At 41.4% G+C, this 16,235-nt stretch overlaps 1 protein-coding gene across 20 annotated transcripts in view; it reads left to right on the forward strand.

Annotated features, from left to right (window-relative positions):
* The window catches only part of NDST2 (N-deacetylase and N-sulfotransferase 2), a 142,522-nt gene that overhangs the window by 23,374 nt on the left and 102,913 nt on the right, over window positions 1–16,235 (forward strand). For 17 of the 20 annotated variants that reach the window (XR_010389691.1, XR_010389693.1, XR_010389692.1 and 14 more), the window contains exon 2: window positions 4,557–4,617. The exons of 2 other annotated variants lie outside the window; for them this stretch is intronic. The gene's annotated coding sequence lies outside the window, so the exon portion shown is untranslated. Of the gene's footprint in view, window positions 1–3,463; window positions 3,549–4,556; window positions 4,618–16,235 lie in introns of those variants that run through there. One more of the 20 variants, XM_026094919.2, reaches the window with a different exon arrangement.

The raw sequence follows: 16,235 nt of genomic DNA on the forward strand, positions 1-16,235 counted from the left end.
TTTTTGAAGGAGAAATGCCGATCTCCCTTGTGTTTGTAGTAACTAAAGATGACTTTTATTTTTATATATATTACTAGCTCTTACTAAAATATTGGTCTGATAATGGATTACATAAATTATGTGCTAACGTTTCACAGTATTGCATTGCTTTTCTCCCCTAATTCTTCTCTTCCACTTTATGTAAAACACACTGAAATTAAAAGTCAGGTTGTTGTTGCTTCAAGTAAACAACTCATTTCAGCCAGTAGTAGGCTTGTGGAAAAGAAGCAGAGGTTGTAGTGGATCATAAATCGAACATGAGTCAGCAATGCAAATAATGTCTGTGCAGGATCCCAGCATCTGACGCATGTAGGGTAATCTTTCTCTCGGCTGTGCACTGGAAAGATGTCGGGGGAATGCTGCGGCCGCTTTTGTGCGCTCTGCTTTAGGCAGGCTGAGCACCAACTGGAGAGAGTTCAGGAGAAAGCAATAGCAATGAAAATGTGGCCTGCAAGAAAAGAGTAAGAGTCAGGGTTATTCAGTCTGGAGAAGATAAAATAACTTAATTTTTTTAGTGTGCTGCAAAGAGAAAAAGAATAATCTGTCCTCCATGTTAATGCGGAAGAAGACTAGAAGTAGAAGGCTTAAATTGCAGAAATGGTGGGTTAGAGCAGATATTAGGGAAAACTTTTGGACAGCACGAGTAGTTAGGTGGTAGGCTGGTTTGCCTAGGGAGCTTGTGGAGGCTCTGTCGTAGAAGACTGTAGCAAATATGAGGCAAGCATGTCAGGAATGCTTTAGGTGTCACTGATGCTATCTGAGAAAAGTTCCTTCCAAGCCTCTTCTCTGGGACTGTTAGGGTACTGAACTTATTTCTGTATAGCTTCTCTTCAGATTTATGCATGTACTTTGCCCTGATAATTTTCATTGCGTTTCCTTGAGCATTTTTCCTTCTGCTTTATACTGTTTCAGTTAAGGTGGGCTGAAAGACATTCAGGGTGAAAGTATAATGTTAACGTACATAATGTTAGGATTATTTTGTCCTGTCTTACCTACTTTTAAACCACTGTTTAATACTACTAATCCAGTGAGTTTTTGCACTGACACACAACATATATTCTTACAGAATTGCCATAGGGAATTTATAGCTCATAATTAAAGACCTCTTTCTGTTACTTATTTCCTTGTCATTTTCCAGGTTGCTCTGGCCCCGAACTGTCCACGGGCTGTCTCTGTTACAGTCTCCTAAACTAATCCATGATCTCAGATATATTAATTAAATAAACTAAAAGTTATATGTAGTTGACATTTTATTTCACAGTTTGCTTTCTCTTGCAAATATTTAATAACAACCTGAAAGAAAATGGATGCTAATCTTTGAGAGCTCCACAAATACCCTTCTTCCACGCTCAGAACTGATCCGGGATTCCTGCTTTGTTTCTTTTTGCCGGTTTCCCGCTTGTGACAGTACTTTGTTCTTCCTGCATGCGCAGTGACTTGAGTAGCCCTTTGTGAAGGGCTTCGCAAAATCTTTTGGCAAAGTTCAGATAAACAATGTGTTCTTGTATTCCTTTAGCCCATAGTTATTTTTAATCCTTGAAAGAATTCAGCTCCTTAACAGATCTACCTTGTGTTCAATTCATCTTGTCCCCTCAGCTATGCAGAAATCTTCAATGTGCGCATGCTCAAAATGGTTCTCCTTCCTTCTGTTCTTGAGGAGACTTAGAGTTTTTGCAGACTTCCCAGTTCACAGGAATTCAGGTTTACTTTCCTGTGATGAGCTGGTGCTTGCAACTGCGAACACAAGACCAGTGTCCACTGGATGTTTTTCCATGGCATAAATTCTCACGCATTCCCACTTTTCTCTTGTCCCTGCATAACATCGTACACAGTACCATTGTAAGTGTTTGTGCATCTCTGAACTGAATAAAAAATTGAAAAATAGCTGGCTCCCCACAGTATATGCCGATGCAGAGCAGAAGTGGCCTGACAAAACGAATGTGCTGCTGGGTAAGGGGTGGAAGGGAGGAGAAGGAAGGGAGATAAATGCCTTCTTTTGATGGTGCTGTTGGCGGCTTAACAGTGTATCATACATGGCCTAAGATACGTCAGATTGTCTGTTGTGATCTTGTCCTTTTACATTACGTAATTTAGGCTGAGAGTAGGAAATTTGCAACAGAAAGTTAGAGACGTAAACACGTTCACAGTAGTGCTGAACATCATAGCTAGCCATGTGTCATTGTATTTTAGTGAGAAATGTTATATGTTTTTATCATCTTTATTACAGTAGCTGGGGGGTTTTAATTAAACTAATAAGATGCTGAATGTTGGAGGTGAGTAAAATGTAGATGAAGAGGGGACTAACAGAAGAACTAGAGATACTAGAAATAGAGGAAGAGTGTCAAAATTAGGTGACTTTTGCAGGGAGGCATTGGAGAGCATGCAGAGTAGTGCAGTCAAAAGAGAGGTTAATGTGAAATTTGTGTGTGTCAGGGCGAGAGTGAAGCTGGAAGAGCGCTAGTACTGACAAGGAGCCTTGGGGGTGGCTGTGCAGCAGATTAATGAGTTTGCAGATGCATCATGGCAGCAAGAAACAAATTAACATGACTTTGGGCTATCCACATCATGGAGAAGTTCCTTCTTAAACAACCGTGAGAGTTAACTTGCCAAGTGTGCAGGCCCAGACATCTTGTTTCTAGACAGATGTAAACCGACTGAAGAGAGCTGAGGGGAGAATGACGAATGAGTGCAAACCAAAAGGACTGACAGGCAAATATGCCTACCTTGGCTGAGTGGTAGCTAGAAGTGTAGTTGAGAGAAATGATAACAGTCTGCAAATATTTGAGAGGCACATACTTGAAAGAAACTAATTAATTTAGCGAGGTAAGAAGGGGGCATAACTAGAAGGCAGGGAATGAGATTATGAAATACCTTTAAGTATGGGATAGCCTCCCCAACGGAAAGGTTGGAAGAAAAAAATGTTATAAACTGGTAGAAAGATTCAGGAAATAGTCTAACATCAAAGAGTCAGCTTTCAGATGAAAATAGATTGGAAAATTTAATAAGTCTCTTTCACCCTTTTAATTTATGTTTGCTTTTGAGGTATTAAGGCAAGTTGGCAGCCTCTCTTAACTCCGTACTTTTGCCTCCCTCATGCAGGCTCCCTGCCTACTGGTCAAGGTGGTCAAGTCCAGCGGTGTAACAGGAATAGAGAGGAAGAGGAAGGTGTTTAGATGCTAATCCTAGACATTGTCTTTCTTTAGAAAATATATATATATATATATAAGAAGAACATTAAAGTAAACAATGTAAATAGATATAAGGGGAGGAGAAAGGTGAAGAAACTTTGGGAGTGACTTTCAGGAGCACTGTCTTGCTACATACAGCCTCAAGGCTGTAGCTGCAGACGCAGGGGAGCAGAGCAGGCTGATGCGGAGCGGCCCCAGGAACAGCTGTTGCACTGTTTTGTTTGTCTGGACTTGGGCACATGCCGGCGAGGGAGCTCCCGGAGGGAGTTCACTATTTGTGTTAGGCTCTGCCAGCTATGGAAACCCACAAGTGGCGGGACGGTAGGAGCAGGAGCAAAACCTTCTCAGAATGGAGAGAGGCAGCAGGGAATTGTTCCTTAATGAACCCAAGTGTATCTTAAACAGCAGCCAGAAGATCAGTTTGTCTGCGTCTGGGAGAAAGGAGAGTGTGTGGCTTGTGCGGTAGGGGAAATAGTGAAGTGTGTTCGGATCCGCTGCTCCTGCCAGTTGCTTCTTTTCAGGACAGACTGTCTGGTGCCTGTTCGGCTCTGGTGTGGTGAGGGCAGAGGGTGAGGAGGGTGAGGAAGCACCCGCGTGGAGCTGCTGCCAGAGTCACCGGCTTGTGAAGGGAAGCGTGTGGCCATGCTTGGCACTTGCTGGCTGACTGTTGTTGGCTTAAAGGCAGCCCTGGGATTGATTTGAGGAGATTATGTAAAGAATTTGGGAAGTGTACAAGTTTTGGGGTTTTCCTTTGTAAAGCATAAAAACCTGAACCTCAGTTTTCAAACAGTGCTAAGAGAAAGGTAGTTTATGATGATACAGAGCATTTCTGTGCGTGTTCTCTATATACAAACTGTCCAAGGATTTAAGCTGCTGTCTGAGCTCTGGTATAGAGGACTTCGTCTGAGGGTGTGTTTTATCTTTCTCGTTATGGAGAAAAGTCTTCATGTGAAATTTGAAGCGGGGTTCTCGGCGCCGTGATGCTTACGTTAAGAGCCGTGGAAGTTGTAACTCTCTTACTGAGGGAGTGTCAACTCTTTAGTAAGCCCGGAACTTCTTGGCTTATTCTCTCCCTTCCTGCTTTTCATGTTATATATAATTTGGGATCTGTTTCAGTGACTAACAGATATTAGTTGCTGGGCTCTTAGTGCACACACTACTGTGCCTCGTTATCTTGTTGAATAGTTTGTGTCTAGAATGAAAGCGATTGCTGAATCTGGATGCAATGATCTTGATACTCATATAAAATAAAGTACTCTTTGATCTTTTATTGCTGTGTGTCTCTAACACAGACCCATTTTGTTCCCCCCCCCCCCCCCCCGCCCCCAGCTGGAGGGAGCGGCGGTGAGCCGGGCGTTGCTGGCTGCTGAACAAAGGTGCTGCTGGAAAGGTAAGTGCTCAACTTCCATCCTCTTTGATGTAGATTTACGTTCCCAGGAACTGATAAATTAAGACTTGCCATACCTGTCACAGAAAACTGTATCCAGGTTTGAAATGGGGAGATGGTAATTTATCAGCTCATAAAATTGTGAGAGTCAGCCATCAAAGCACAGTTAAATTTCTGGTTTAGTGTACATGGCGTAGCGCTCTGCAGCACGGCGGACCGGGGAGGCTGAGAGGTTAAGTATGTTTCACCTCTTGAGCACAAGAGTAGAGATCCGAATTTAGAGCAACGGAAATCTCCGAGACCCTGAAAATAAACAGTAATAAAGATACGGTACTTGCCCAGAGACTGCCATGGGAGGGGATGTCTGAGAGGGCTGCACATTTCCTACATAGTTGGTGGGTTTCTTTATAAAATATGATGTGTAACACATCAGGTATCTTCTGAAAGTAACAGAGGTACCTGAGCATTAGTTGAAAGAAAAAGAAAACACGTTTTTGTCAAGTGGAGAAGGCTACTTAGGAGATCGGGGTGTGAGGGGATTTAATCCCATTGCTCTGATGCGAGAAGGTGCTGTTGGTGCTTGGGCAGGAGTCTGTAGGAAGCTTTCCCTTCAGTTAGGGAAATCCTCTGCACCCGGCACGCGAAGGTACCTGTGTGCGGGGGGTGTCATCTTGCAAGTGTTCCTGATTTGCCTTGAGTAGTTTGAAACAGCGGAGCATTAGCACAGACGAGAACGTTTAAAGACATCACAGTGCTTTATGGTTGTGAAATAGGGTTTGTGTTTCATCTGCATGCAAACAAAACTTTGCATGTAAGGGAGTATCAGTACTTTAAGGAAGGGTAGATGAAAGTAAATATGTGATACCATAAAGTTGTTACTGGTTTGTGTTTCATACGACTGCATTAAGCATCACAAATGGGGAGGTCATGCATGAAGTTTGTTCAGGAGCATCCGTAAAATCCTGTGTATATTGGTCTTCTGCAGAGAGTCTGCTTTATACATGTTTTGTATTTAAAAACACTCGTGCTCTACCTGTGCCTATGAAAAATGCTACGTTAGAATCAATAGCTTAATATTTTAGGGACTGGAGAGAATCACAGATAAAATGTTCTAGAAACTTCCAAGTGGTAGTCTGATAGGCTTTTTTATACACATTAAAGCGTTTAAAGTAAATATCTTGACTTTATAACGAAAAATATCTTAGAATCTTCAAGATTAGAAGCAAATATTGTATATTCTGTTAGAAAGCTGGACCTTCGCTCACACTTGATGAAACTTGTACTTCCAATTCTTTAACATATTGAAATAGTTGGATTTAAATTTTATCAGCTGCTGTTAGTGTTTGCTTAATTTTTCCTGTAGTAAAGGTTTTAATAGAAATATCACCATATTATACTGTTTCAGAGAATTGTGATTTTTTCTATAATAGATTTAATAACATATTTTTAAATTACCTAAAATCACAATTTAAATATTGTCTTGTCTTTTAAGAAGCTGTGAAACACTTCTTGGGTGGGTTATGGGCATTCATTAAAAGGAAAGAGGTCGGAAGCATACCCTTTCTGTAATTAAAAATTCTTACTGTAGTTTGGCTTGTTTTTTTGAATCCACTTGTTTTCAGAATCAAAGTGTTTTCACCGTACTCTTTGCCTGTGATCTGATCTGGAGTCTCTTCATCCTGTCTCAGTAGATTTGCGAATTAATGCCAAAAGCCCATATCAACGTGCAAGTATTATATCACAACCATGTTTTAGCGTTTATAGAAGTACTTTACAGAATTCAGTGTACAACAGGGTTGTTTTTTTTTTTAACTTTTGTCATTTCAAAGGTGTCTTACAAACTTCATGGTATACCTTTGAAATCAGGAAAGGCAAGAGCAAGATATAGGAAGATTCGCTTACTGTTTTTCTGCATAGATAAATATGCCTAGTAGAGCAAGGTCTTTTATTGTTTTGTGTTTCTTTTGCTGTACAACATCTATCAAAAAAGTCTTCCTGACTAGGAGACCTAAGGACACTGAAATAAGCAGTATACCAGATGCAGATGCAACTCATAAACTAGCTGTGTGTGTCAGAACTGTGCCCTTGACTGATACTTGTCACAACAGTATGAATTGAATTGGTTTCCAGTTGTGCTCGACATATTTCTTCTGCCGGAAGAGGTGCAAGGAGCAATCATGAGGAGTGTAATGTACAGGAAGATTTGCAAGCAAACAAGAAGTTAGCTTAATAGCCAGAGGTGGCAGGCAGGTGTGAGGATATGGCCTGGAAGAAGTCATAGTTACGAGGCTTTAATTTTATTAAATAATCATGAAGAATAATTCTCTGTGTCTGGGGGATTGTAGAGAATAATAATTTCCAATAAAGTCTACTTCAGCTATTCCCATGGTACTCTTGAGGCTTAGCATCTTTAGTCTTTTTACCCTGAGCAGCTAAATCATGCGAGACTCAGTGGTACAACTGAATTGAACTGAATTGGTGGCAGCATTGCTGGGTTTTCTTGTTGTTGGTGGTGGGTTTTTTTTTTTTTTAACTAGAACTTGCTATTGTAGACAAGATCCTAAAAGCAAGCAAAGCTCATATATTGAAAAGTGTCAGGGGAGTTACTGAGGATATCTGTATTTTTGTGGTTGTCCTCTAGAAGGTATGGATTCTTTTAAAAAAGAAAGAAAGAAAAAGAAAAATATATAAACCTTTGTGTGTGTATATGTGTATACTTTTATATATGTGTGTGTGTATATATATATATGCATATGTATGAGTATGACTAGATAAGGCTTAAGAAAACATGCACAAGTGAGATCTGTTGGTCAAGCAGTTTTACAGTGAGGTGCATTCCAGCTCAGCGGCATGCTTTTGAGTATGACCGTAGACAGAAACAAAATGAAAAATTAGAGCTAGTGATACTTGAGTTAGGGAAGGCCTAGGAGGAACAAATAAAGAGACTGAGGCTCTTCCAGGAACCAGCTACAGCAGGCTTTCCTTCAGCCTCATGAGGCCAGAGATACAGAATGGTTCTTCATTTGGAATAGTGTTGGATTCAGCATTGTAAATTTGGGGATGGAAAGGAGCTGATGCCTCATCCTGACGCTGCGTGGTGCCTGTTTCCTTGTGCTCCGGTTCCCGACTGAGGGGACTTGGTCACGTTCTGTGATGTATGTGCGATCTGCAGAGGGATCTGTGGAGTCCCCGCGTTAACGCACTACGTGCTGCTCTTCGTTCCCCATGCCCGCTCGGCTGGTGGTTTGGAGGTGGCTGTAAGTACCTAGCGGTTCACTGCAGGAAAGCCTTCTACGCCCCCTTTTCAGATTCTCAGTCAAACCAGAAACTTGGGTGCAGTGCAGAGGTTCAGACCTCTATTTCAGAAACGATGGGTTTGAACATGAAGTGCTTTTCTGCTGAGGAGCTTTTAGGCACGTGTGGTTGAAGTGTCAGCAACTTCCTGAAGCAGGCTTTTCCTGGTCAGGGATTTTTGTCAAGCAGACTCGCATCTCCCTCTCCAGTAAGCAGTAGCATGCTTGTGATTCCTTTCAGATTTGCAGGCTTTTGTGGAGCAGAGTAGAAGGGGGTGGATGCTGCTTTGAATTTGGTGCCTCTCCAAAGCTGGTAGGATTGTTCCCAGCTGTCAGTGACTCACAGTAGCCGAGCTGCTGTCTCAGAGTTTGAGCTGGTGGAATTTGCTGTTCAGTTTCCCTTGAATTGTCTGGCAGAGGTGGAATTTCCCATGAACTAGGAAAGGCAGGAGAAATTCCACAAAGTAGAAGGTTTGAATGTGCGTTGTGTCTGAAAAATTGCTGAGGAGTGCAGTCCTTCCTCATCTGTGCGGGAATAGCCTCAGTCGTGAAGAATGGGCTTTCCAGCATTTCTTTTTTGTTCTGTATGAATTCTTACACTGTACTTATGGCTGAACACCTCTGAACAGTTTCCAGAAGTGCATTAAAATGTGATAAATGTATGTCCTGTGATTGTTGTCTTGTCCCTTCTGTACATGCATGGCAAACTTCATTTGGATTTAGAGGTCCTAGTTTGTCAGCGGGGTAACTACTCTAGTTTGTTTATGCTGAAGAAAAGGGTCACAAGTGTCATCAATGCAATTTATATACAGAATTCATGTGTTTACTGAACAGTAAATTAAATCTTGCCCTGTCTTCTTGGCTACTTGTTCACTTTTTCTAAGGCAGGCTATCTTTACCTCTTGTGCTAAAGTGAAGGGGTGTTTGAAGTACGTAGGATATACTGTGGGGGATGAGGACCTGGGTCCAAAGTTAAGTTTTGATTGCTGCTGTTCTGGTAGCTTGTGACTCTTCCAGAGAGCCTGCTGGGCTCTGATGGACTGTAAGTGTTGGCTCTTGAGCAGCGCAGAATCAGCAGGATGCTTTGGATATCATTTATTTTCTTTCAAGAAGACTGTTGTGTGACTGAGAATCGACTGAGAATTTGCCACAAGAAATAAAACCTTTGAAGATTATTTGCCTTATTGCTGCTCTGTTTTAGAGTATCAGAATGTTTGGAGCAAATTCAGTCTGTTGCAGGTACTCAGTCAGTACCTGACTAGCCCACATGCACGGCTGGATTATACTGTATGCATCCTCCTTTCTGTCTGTGATTTATACCTGTGAACTTTGCGTGTGTGTATGAAAGGTTTCTTCCAGGTGGGAATGCCATATAAAAATATGAAAGGCACATAAAATAGCAAGTTGTTTTCTACCCTATACTGCTGCTTTTCCATTGCCATTAATCCATTTGCACAAAATCCAAGAACCCAGAATAAGAAAATTACATTTAGTTCACAAATCCGATAAGCAAAGAGAGAAGAGGTAATGGACACAATTTTATTTCTTGGATGTACTAAGCAAGAACAACCTGAAAAGATTAAATATATATCTGTTTCAGACCATAGGTACATTTTTTCATTAGACAGGACTACACCACTGGAAGACTAGTAATGAACCTTTGCTTCTCTGTAGTCCTATTTTTGATTCCTGTATATGCCCTTTTATTTGCAAGACCCAAAAATCTCTTCTGTCTCCTTCAACTGAGTCACAGATTATGAAACTCCTCTCTTCCCAGACCAGTACTGGATTGCCACGTTGATAATTGCTAATGAAACTGCTAGGTTTTCCGATACCAATCTTTGCCTCATAAAGGTCCCAGTATGCTTGGTTTCATCAGCCGTTAATGTCTGTTGGTCACTTGTGCAGCCAAGAAAGTGATGTCAAATATTTTGGGTTAAATGTGCAAATTTTGTGTTAGATGATTAACTGTGGATGTACATCTAATGACCTGAAGAAAGCAGTATTTCTGAGTATTTATGTACTTGGTGCATCAGGCTTCAGGGACTCCATTCAGGGACTTCATCTCCCCTGCCCTAAATACTTCTGCTGAGATAGGAAGTTAGTAACATTAACCTTGTCCCCAGTTGCCCAGGTCTTCCTTCCATATATGTGACTAGTTTAGTGTTTTGTTTTTTGTAAGATCCTTCCTGTTAAGAGGATCATTGAAAGTTATATCCAAATAGTGAGGTTGAAAGTAACCAATCTCAGGGCTATAGGGAATGGCATTTGTAGTGATGTAATGACCTTTTGGGGGCCTTTTCCTCCATTGATATGAATTACTCATTTCAGAATCTGGTAAGTTAACTTTCACTTTTTGATATATCCACAATCACAAGAAAATGCTTCCACTTGGAATGGTCCTTCTGCCCTGCACTATTCTTGAGGGGGAGGTTGCTGGAGGGTGAGAGAAGATTGCCATGTTGAAAGCTTAAGACTTCTTTGCATGGATACATTGAAAAAAATTGAGATTAAATGTCTAAAGGTGTGTAGTCAATAGGCAGTAAACTAAGGTGCCTTAAACCATGGTGTGTAGTTTTTTATTCAGAAATAAACTAACCTTAGTTTGCTGTTCTTTATATTTTCTGAATGTCTTGTGTGTGAAGGAGTTTTGCTAATGATCTCCCCTGTTTATCTGAATGGCATAATTGATCCAGTGGAAGTCGTATTGTAAATGCAGATGTTTGTAATGTTTGTTACTTAGATTTTTCTCAGGTTGGTGTTGTGACACTGACTTTGGTAGCTGTTCAGCGTCCTGAGAGTTGTCTGTCCTGGAGTTCACTCTGTAATTAGCATCAGTCTGATCAGAGCAGCCTGTTGTAACTCGGGTCTCAGACTTGTACTACAATGTCTTGAAATGCACAATTAGATGATAATACTGAAAATACTGTGTTGATGCCATGTCGTTACCTGGACTTCAAAGTGCGGGTCTGTAGTCCCTTTAAAGGAAGTGAAAAGGTACAACAGAAACAGATGGATACCGAGGTACCTACGCAAATGAGAAGCAGCACAGTGAAATATGATTTTAAGTTTGAAGGTTTGAAACTGTTTTTGGAAAATGTGACAAATATGAAATAACAAATCCTGGAAATAGTGAATTCCTTTTGCATAAGTAAATTAAAAACTCCTTTTTAACATTTCTTTATCTATGCAAGAACAAAGAGTTTTTCAACAGAGCTGAGCAGAAGCAAATGTAAGCCACTAACAGGCAGTGCTTTTTATTATGCCCAAATTTGTGTGCGGAGCTCAGTGTCACGCTGTGTCTGTTGTTAATGCTGAGATATAAATGGGCAGCAGTGGGACCAGGTATTTATGACTGATGGAAAGAAAAAAGAGAAAGACAGAGGCAATGTGAGTCAAATTCTAATTTCCATGAATATTTTAATTTGGGATTTCTTGCAACTCTTTAAAAAAGTGGGAGTTGCTTGTTTCAAAATGTCCTGTGTCTGAGCGTGATGAACTCCTACTCTGAATCAATATCTTTCATACTATCATTGAATTTCCTAATATTGGGAACTCATGCCATCATTAACTACCAGGGAAACAATGTATTGGAATTTACCCCATGTATCAGGAAGATAGTTTGGCGGGGGAGCAGAGCTCCCACAGAAGGCTGTTCATTCATCTTATCTTATCCTCTGTCCTACTTTTCCTCTCAGTCCTGTAATACATAATTTCTTTTGTTCCTCCTTACCATGTTGATAACGCAGAATACAAATCTTTCATTTTCTCCTTGCAGTTCCCTTCTAAATTTATCCAGTCTGACTCCTGCAGACTAAAAGGGGAAATCTCTGCCAAAGCGTGTAATCTCATGTTTTAGAAACGGGGAATCAAAAGCATATGTTTCAAGTGACCAAAGGAGTATCTCTATCATAGAGTACCTGAGCTCCTGCTAAAGTGGCCTGTCCTGTGGCAAAAAGAAATGATCTGACAAATTTTCAACTCCTGTAAGATATCCAGTCAAAAAATCATTTTTAACTCAAGAATCCTGTAGACCGTTTCTTTTACTGAGGCACTTGGGAGGACCTGGGCGTAAGGAAGCAGGAACTTGCTCTGTATGTGCATAGTGTTGAAGGCAGCAGAGCTGCAGAAGTACTTGGGCAGCCAAGTGCTGGCAGCAGCGAGCGGGGTGGTGCAGCCCACCTGTCCAGCGCTCACTGCTCGGCGGACTGTCTCCCCCTCCGAAATGGCACCTGGAGCTTACCATTCGCCCTTGTTTTTATTGAGAAAAGTACACGTTTATTCTTTTGGCTCTGCGATGTTTTTGACAAATATACCTCGTTTTAAAGTGTCCCCACAGCTGCATCACGGTTCCTGCCCTTTCCTAGTACCCTGCTATAGGTGAGGAAAAGCAGTTATGTGCAGGGGGCACATCACAGCACTGTAGTTAGGGAGGAGAAAGAGAGAGTAATGGGGTGGTGAAAGGCAAAACATTCAGTGAAATGAGTTTCTGAAACGGCACACACAGAATGTGTGTGGTGGAGAGGGAGTTGTCTGAAAAGCCCTTGTTTTTTCCCTGGAGGTTCCCGTGTGCTATAATTGAGTCAGCATGTCAAAGTGAAGTATGCGGCGAGCTTGGGGAGCGGGGGGAAAACTACTCCTTCTGCACATAAAGGGCCTGGATGAACCCAGTCTCACAGTGATAATAAGCAGTCTGGTTTTGCATTGCTGAAGCCACGACACACTAGCTGTCCAACCAAGCTCTACAGTTGATGTTTCTCCACGAATTTTTTTTAAGTCATTGTTTGCTCGGGAAGCTTAAGAATAATTGGCTCTGACTTTGCTTCTGATGTGGAAATGAAAGAAGATGCTGAACAGAAAGGGAAGAGGGGAAGATGACTGAATGTGCTATTGCGATACAGGCAATGCAACCTGTAATGGCCTTCCTTAATCTCACTGGTTTTAAATGTCATAGAAACAAGTGCCATTTCCTTTACATCTTACAGTATTACTCTTATTGGTATAATGTTTTGGGGACATCTGGGATATACTGGCTTACTTTTCTTTAGTGCCTGTATTTTTGTGTTCGCAATGCAAAAGGGATGATTTAAATGCCGTGCTCTGGCAGATCGTTGCAGCTTTTGGCTGTGTGACTTCATGTGTGACGCTGCTCTGGCAGCTCTCCTTGGCCATCGCTGGCTGCGGCATTGCCCTTGGAATTCATGTGAACTGAAAATCTTTTAAACCCAATGTTTCCATGCTAACGGGCTAATTTTGTCTTGATTGTTTTTTGTGCAGAGTCTTTACCTTTGGTGCTTTCATATTTTATAAATCATGCTTAGTGACATATTTGATGCTCTGATTGTTTCCATAGTGACAGCAATGGCAGAAACCTGCGAAAGGAAGGTGACAAGGACTGTATTTTCAAGATTAACTGTTTTACAGAGGAATGGATTGAGGGGGTGGGAATATAGCAGATTTTTCCAAGCAGTCACAGAATATTTGGGAGTGGGGGGAAAACCTGGAGGTGGGAGAGAAAAGGCAGCGCAGAAGAAAGGGTCTGGTATTTTGGCATTTGTTTGTGTGGGGAGGCGATGAACACAAGGTCAGCCTGGAAAATGAGAGACTCTTTCAGCAACATGTCTCCTTTACTGCTGCTCCAAAAGATCATGAAATTTTGAAATGCTCAAAACTTCAGCGTACAAATTATCTTCATAGGAGAGGCAGAAGTTAACATGCCTGTGAGACAATATGTGTAATATATCTTTTGTTTTGTAATTCCCCCTTCCAAGTTCATAACCTAAGTGCAGGAAGCTTTTAGCATTAGAAATCAGACACTTAAAAAAGCCATTAGTGAGAGAGCTTTGACTTCCTTTTTTTTCCCTGGTAAAATCAGCTGTCTGATTTTACTTTCTGGGAAGCAGGGCTGCATCCCCTTTTATTGCATGTCGTATTACCTGTGTTTGTTAGTGAGATACCTTGTGCAGATGCAAGTGTTTGATCAGAATCCTCTCTGCAGCAGAGAGGGGTTTTTAAGCATTTTCACTGAAGCATTTGGTAGCATTTGAAACGCAGTTTCGCTCCCCCCCACCTCGCTATTGCGGTGCTGAAGGGCTGCGGCCAGATTTGGGGCTGCGCCCTGTGGCTCTGCCCAGGAAGAGCCAAGGCGGGCTGTGCTGCCCGGTCTGGGGCGGCCGGCGCCGCGCGGCCCCGGGGAAATGAAGCAGGCAGAGAGCAAGGCACAGGTGCCACGCTCCAATTTAACACGTTGTTAAATCACATCTCTTATGCCTTCCAGCCAAAATATGGCATCATACTGTAAGCTGAATTCATGTTACATCTTATTACACTGGGGAAGAGAAGCGGCCAGCTGGGAACTTCGGTTGCTTTGAAAGTTGCAGAAGTTATCCATTCGTTGGTGCCTGAGGCCTCCAAGGTCGCATCTGCACCCGTGCCTCAGCTGCTGCTTCCATTACTTTGATATCTTGGGAGTGGGGATGAGGAAAAAACATGTAATTTGTGATTCTTCTTTATGTTACTACCTTGATGTCTTACGAACCGTGGTACAGGCAACTTGTTGGTCAGCTGGCATGCTGGGAAGAGTTTGATTGCATTTTTCCCGTTGCCCGCTGGAGAGGAAGCTGCTGTGTTCTGCACCAGCTGGAGTCGTCGTGTATAAAACTGGAAGGCAGTACAGGGATTGTGGGAGCAGTTAGTAGTAGCAGTAAGGTTGAAGTGCATTGTGCCATTTGCTCAAAATCCTATCTGCTTGTTTGCAGAACGATACAGAATTAAATGGAATCAGTTTCTTCAGAGACAAGTTCATTTACGGATAGTTAAGCTGTTGAGGTGTTGACTTAGTGGGAAAATAAGAAGAGTGATAAAGATACGTTTCTTCCACTTCCCCCCGTCCCAAAATGACTGTTGCTTTTGCATCATTTACATCGATACGCACCTTTAGGGCATAGCATAGTGCTGTGCCTTAAGTAGTCTTGTGTCCTGAGCTATGTTGGGCATCACTTACGTTTCACTTTTTGCAAGAAATTTAGACATAAAAAGACATTTAGACATGCTTCCTTCATGTGACTCCTGTATTTAATTTCTTCATCTTGCAAGACAAGATCACTTCTTACAACATGCAGCCTTAACTTTTCTGATCTCTCTTATAATCGATAGTGGTTTTTTCTTTCTTGCACTGTTGTTATTAATAGAAGTTACTGGCTGATATTAATTCACATTGACCCCTCTGCTGCCTGTCGAAAGATAGCTTTTATTTTGCAGAGGTATCACTGTGTGCTTAATTTGCCCAGCAGAACCTTTGCAGGTGTTTTAATCGTATATGAAATGGGGAAAAACAAGACGAAACTGGAGAAAAAAACCCCAATCATTCACATGTAAATTTACACGTTAAAGCTGTTGACCATGTAGATTTGGATATTGTTTTATTCATTTCTTGAAATAGAACTTTCTCTTAAATCATGGAAAAACATTTGCACAGAAAAAAAACATTTCTTTTACATCTGTTGCTCCTGGTTCCACATACAGGCAGCTGTCCGATTCATACTCAGGGAGAACAATTAATCGTGCCCTTGTAAACTTTTTCAGTTTAGAATAATGTGTATTTACTTGTATGGAAATGTTCGTATGTGTAATACAGAAAACCTTTACTGCAGAAGTGAAATTCCAGAGTTCAAAATGTATAAGCCTTAATACTCTGCTAAAAGCTGTTCCTTCAATGAAGTCTAGTTGACAGCTTTCACCTCTTCATGTGTCATTAATATTTAGTGCTATTGCAATCCTTGGGTAGCAGATCCAGGTGGCTTTGTGCGTGGTGTTGTAGATAGCGTTAGCTAAACCACTTGTTAGGATTCTTGTAGTAGTCTCCTCCCTGTTTCTCATGAAGCAGTCAATGTGATGCACAGGATTTAGTATCTTTTCCTTTTTTTTCGAAAATAGTGGAAAGATTGTTTCATGGGTGATATTGAATATAAGCTCCTAATTTGTGAAAAGTGTTTAAAAAATCTTATTAAAAAGAAAATAAAAGATTTCACCCAAAGTGATTCTAAAATTTCAGTCCTGTAGGATTCAGAAGAACTTTACCCTTCTGGAAGTGCTGATAAACTAACATGTTTTTGGGGGGGGTGTTGGATTTTTTTCTTTTTTGGAAGAGATTTTCATTAAACTCTGCTTCGATGAATTTTGTGGCACACTTTAGGGTAGCAAGCTATAGATTTAGTATCATTTGGCTTATCATTGAAGGAATATGCCTTGATAAAAATTGCACACATGGGGTCTGTCCCTCCCCTTCTGGGGTGGGGTGTAAAGTGCGAAACGACTGCTAATTTGGTG

This window comes from Dromaius novaehollandiae, chromosome 6, assembly GCF_036370855.1.
Source record: "Dromaius novaehollandiae isolate bDroNov1 chromosome 6, bDroNov1.hap1, whole genome shotgun sequence".
Classification (NCBI taxonomy): domain Eukaryota; kingdom Metazoa; phylum Chordata; class Aves; order Casuariiformes; family Dromaiidae; genus Dromaius; species Dromaius novaehollandiae.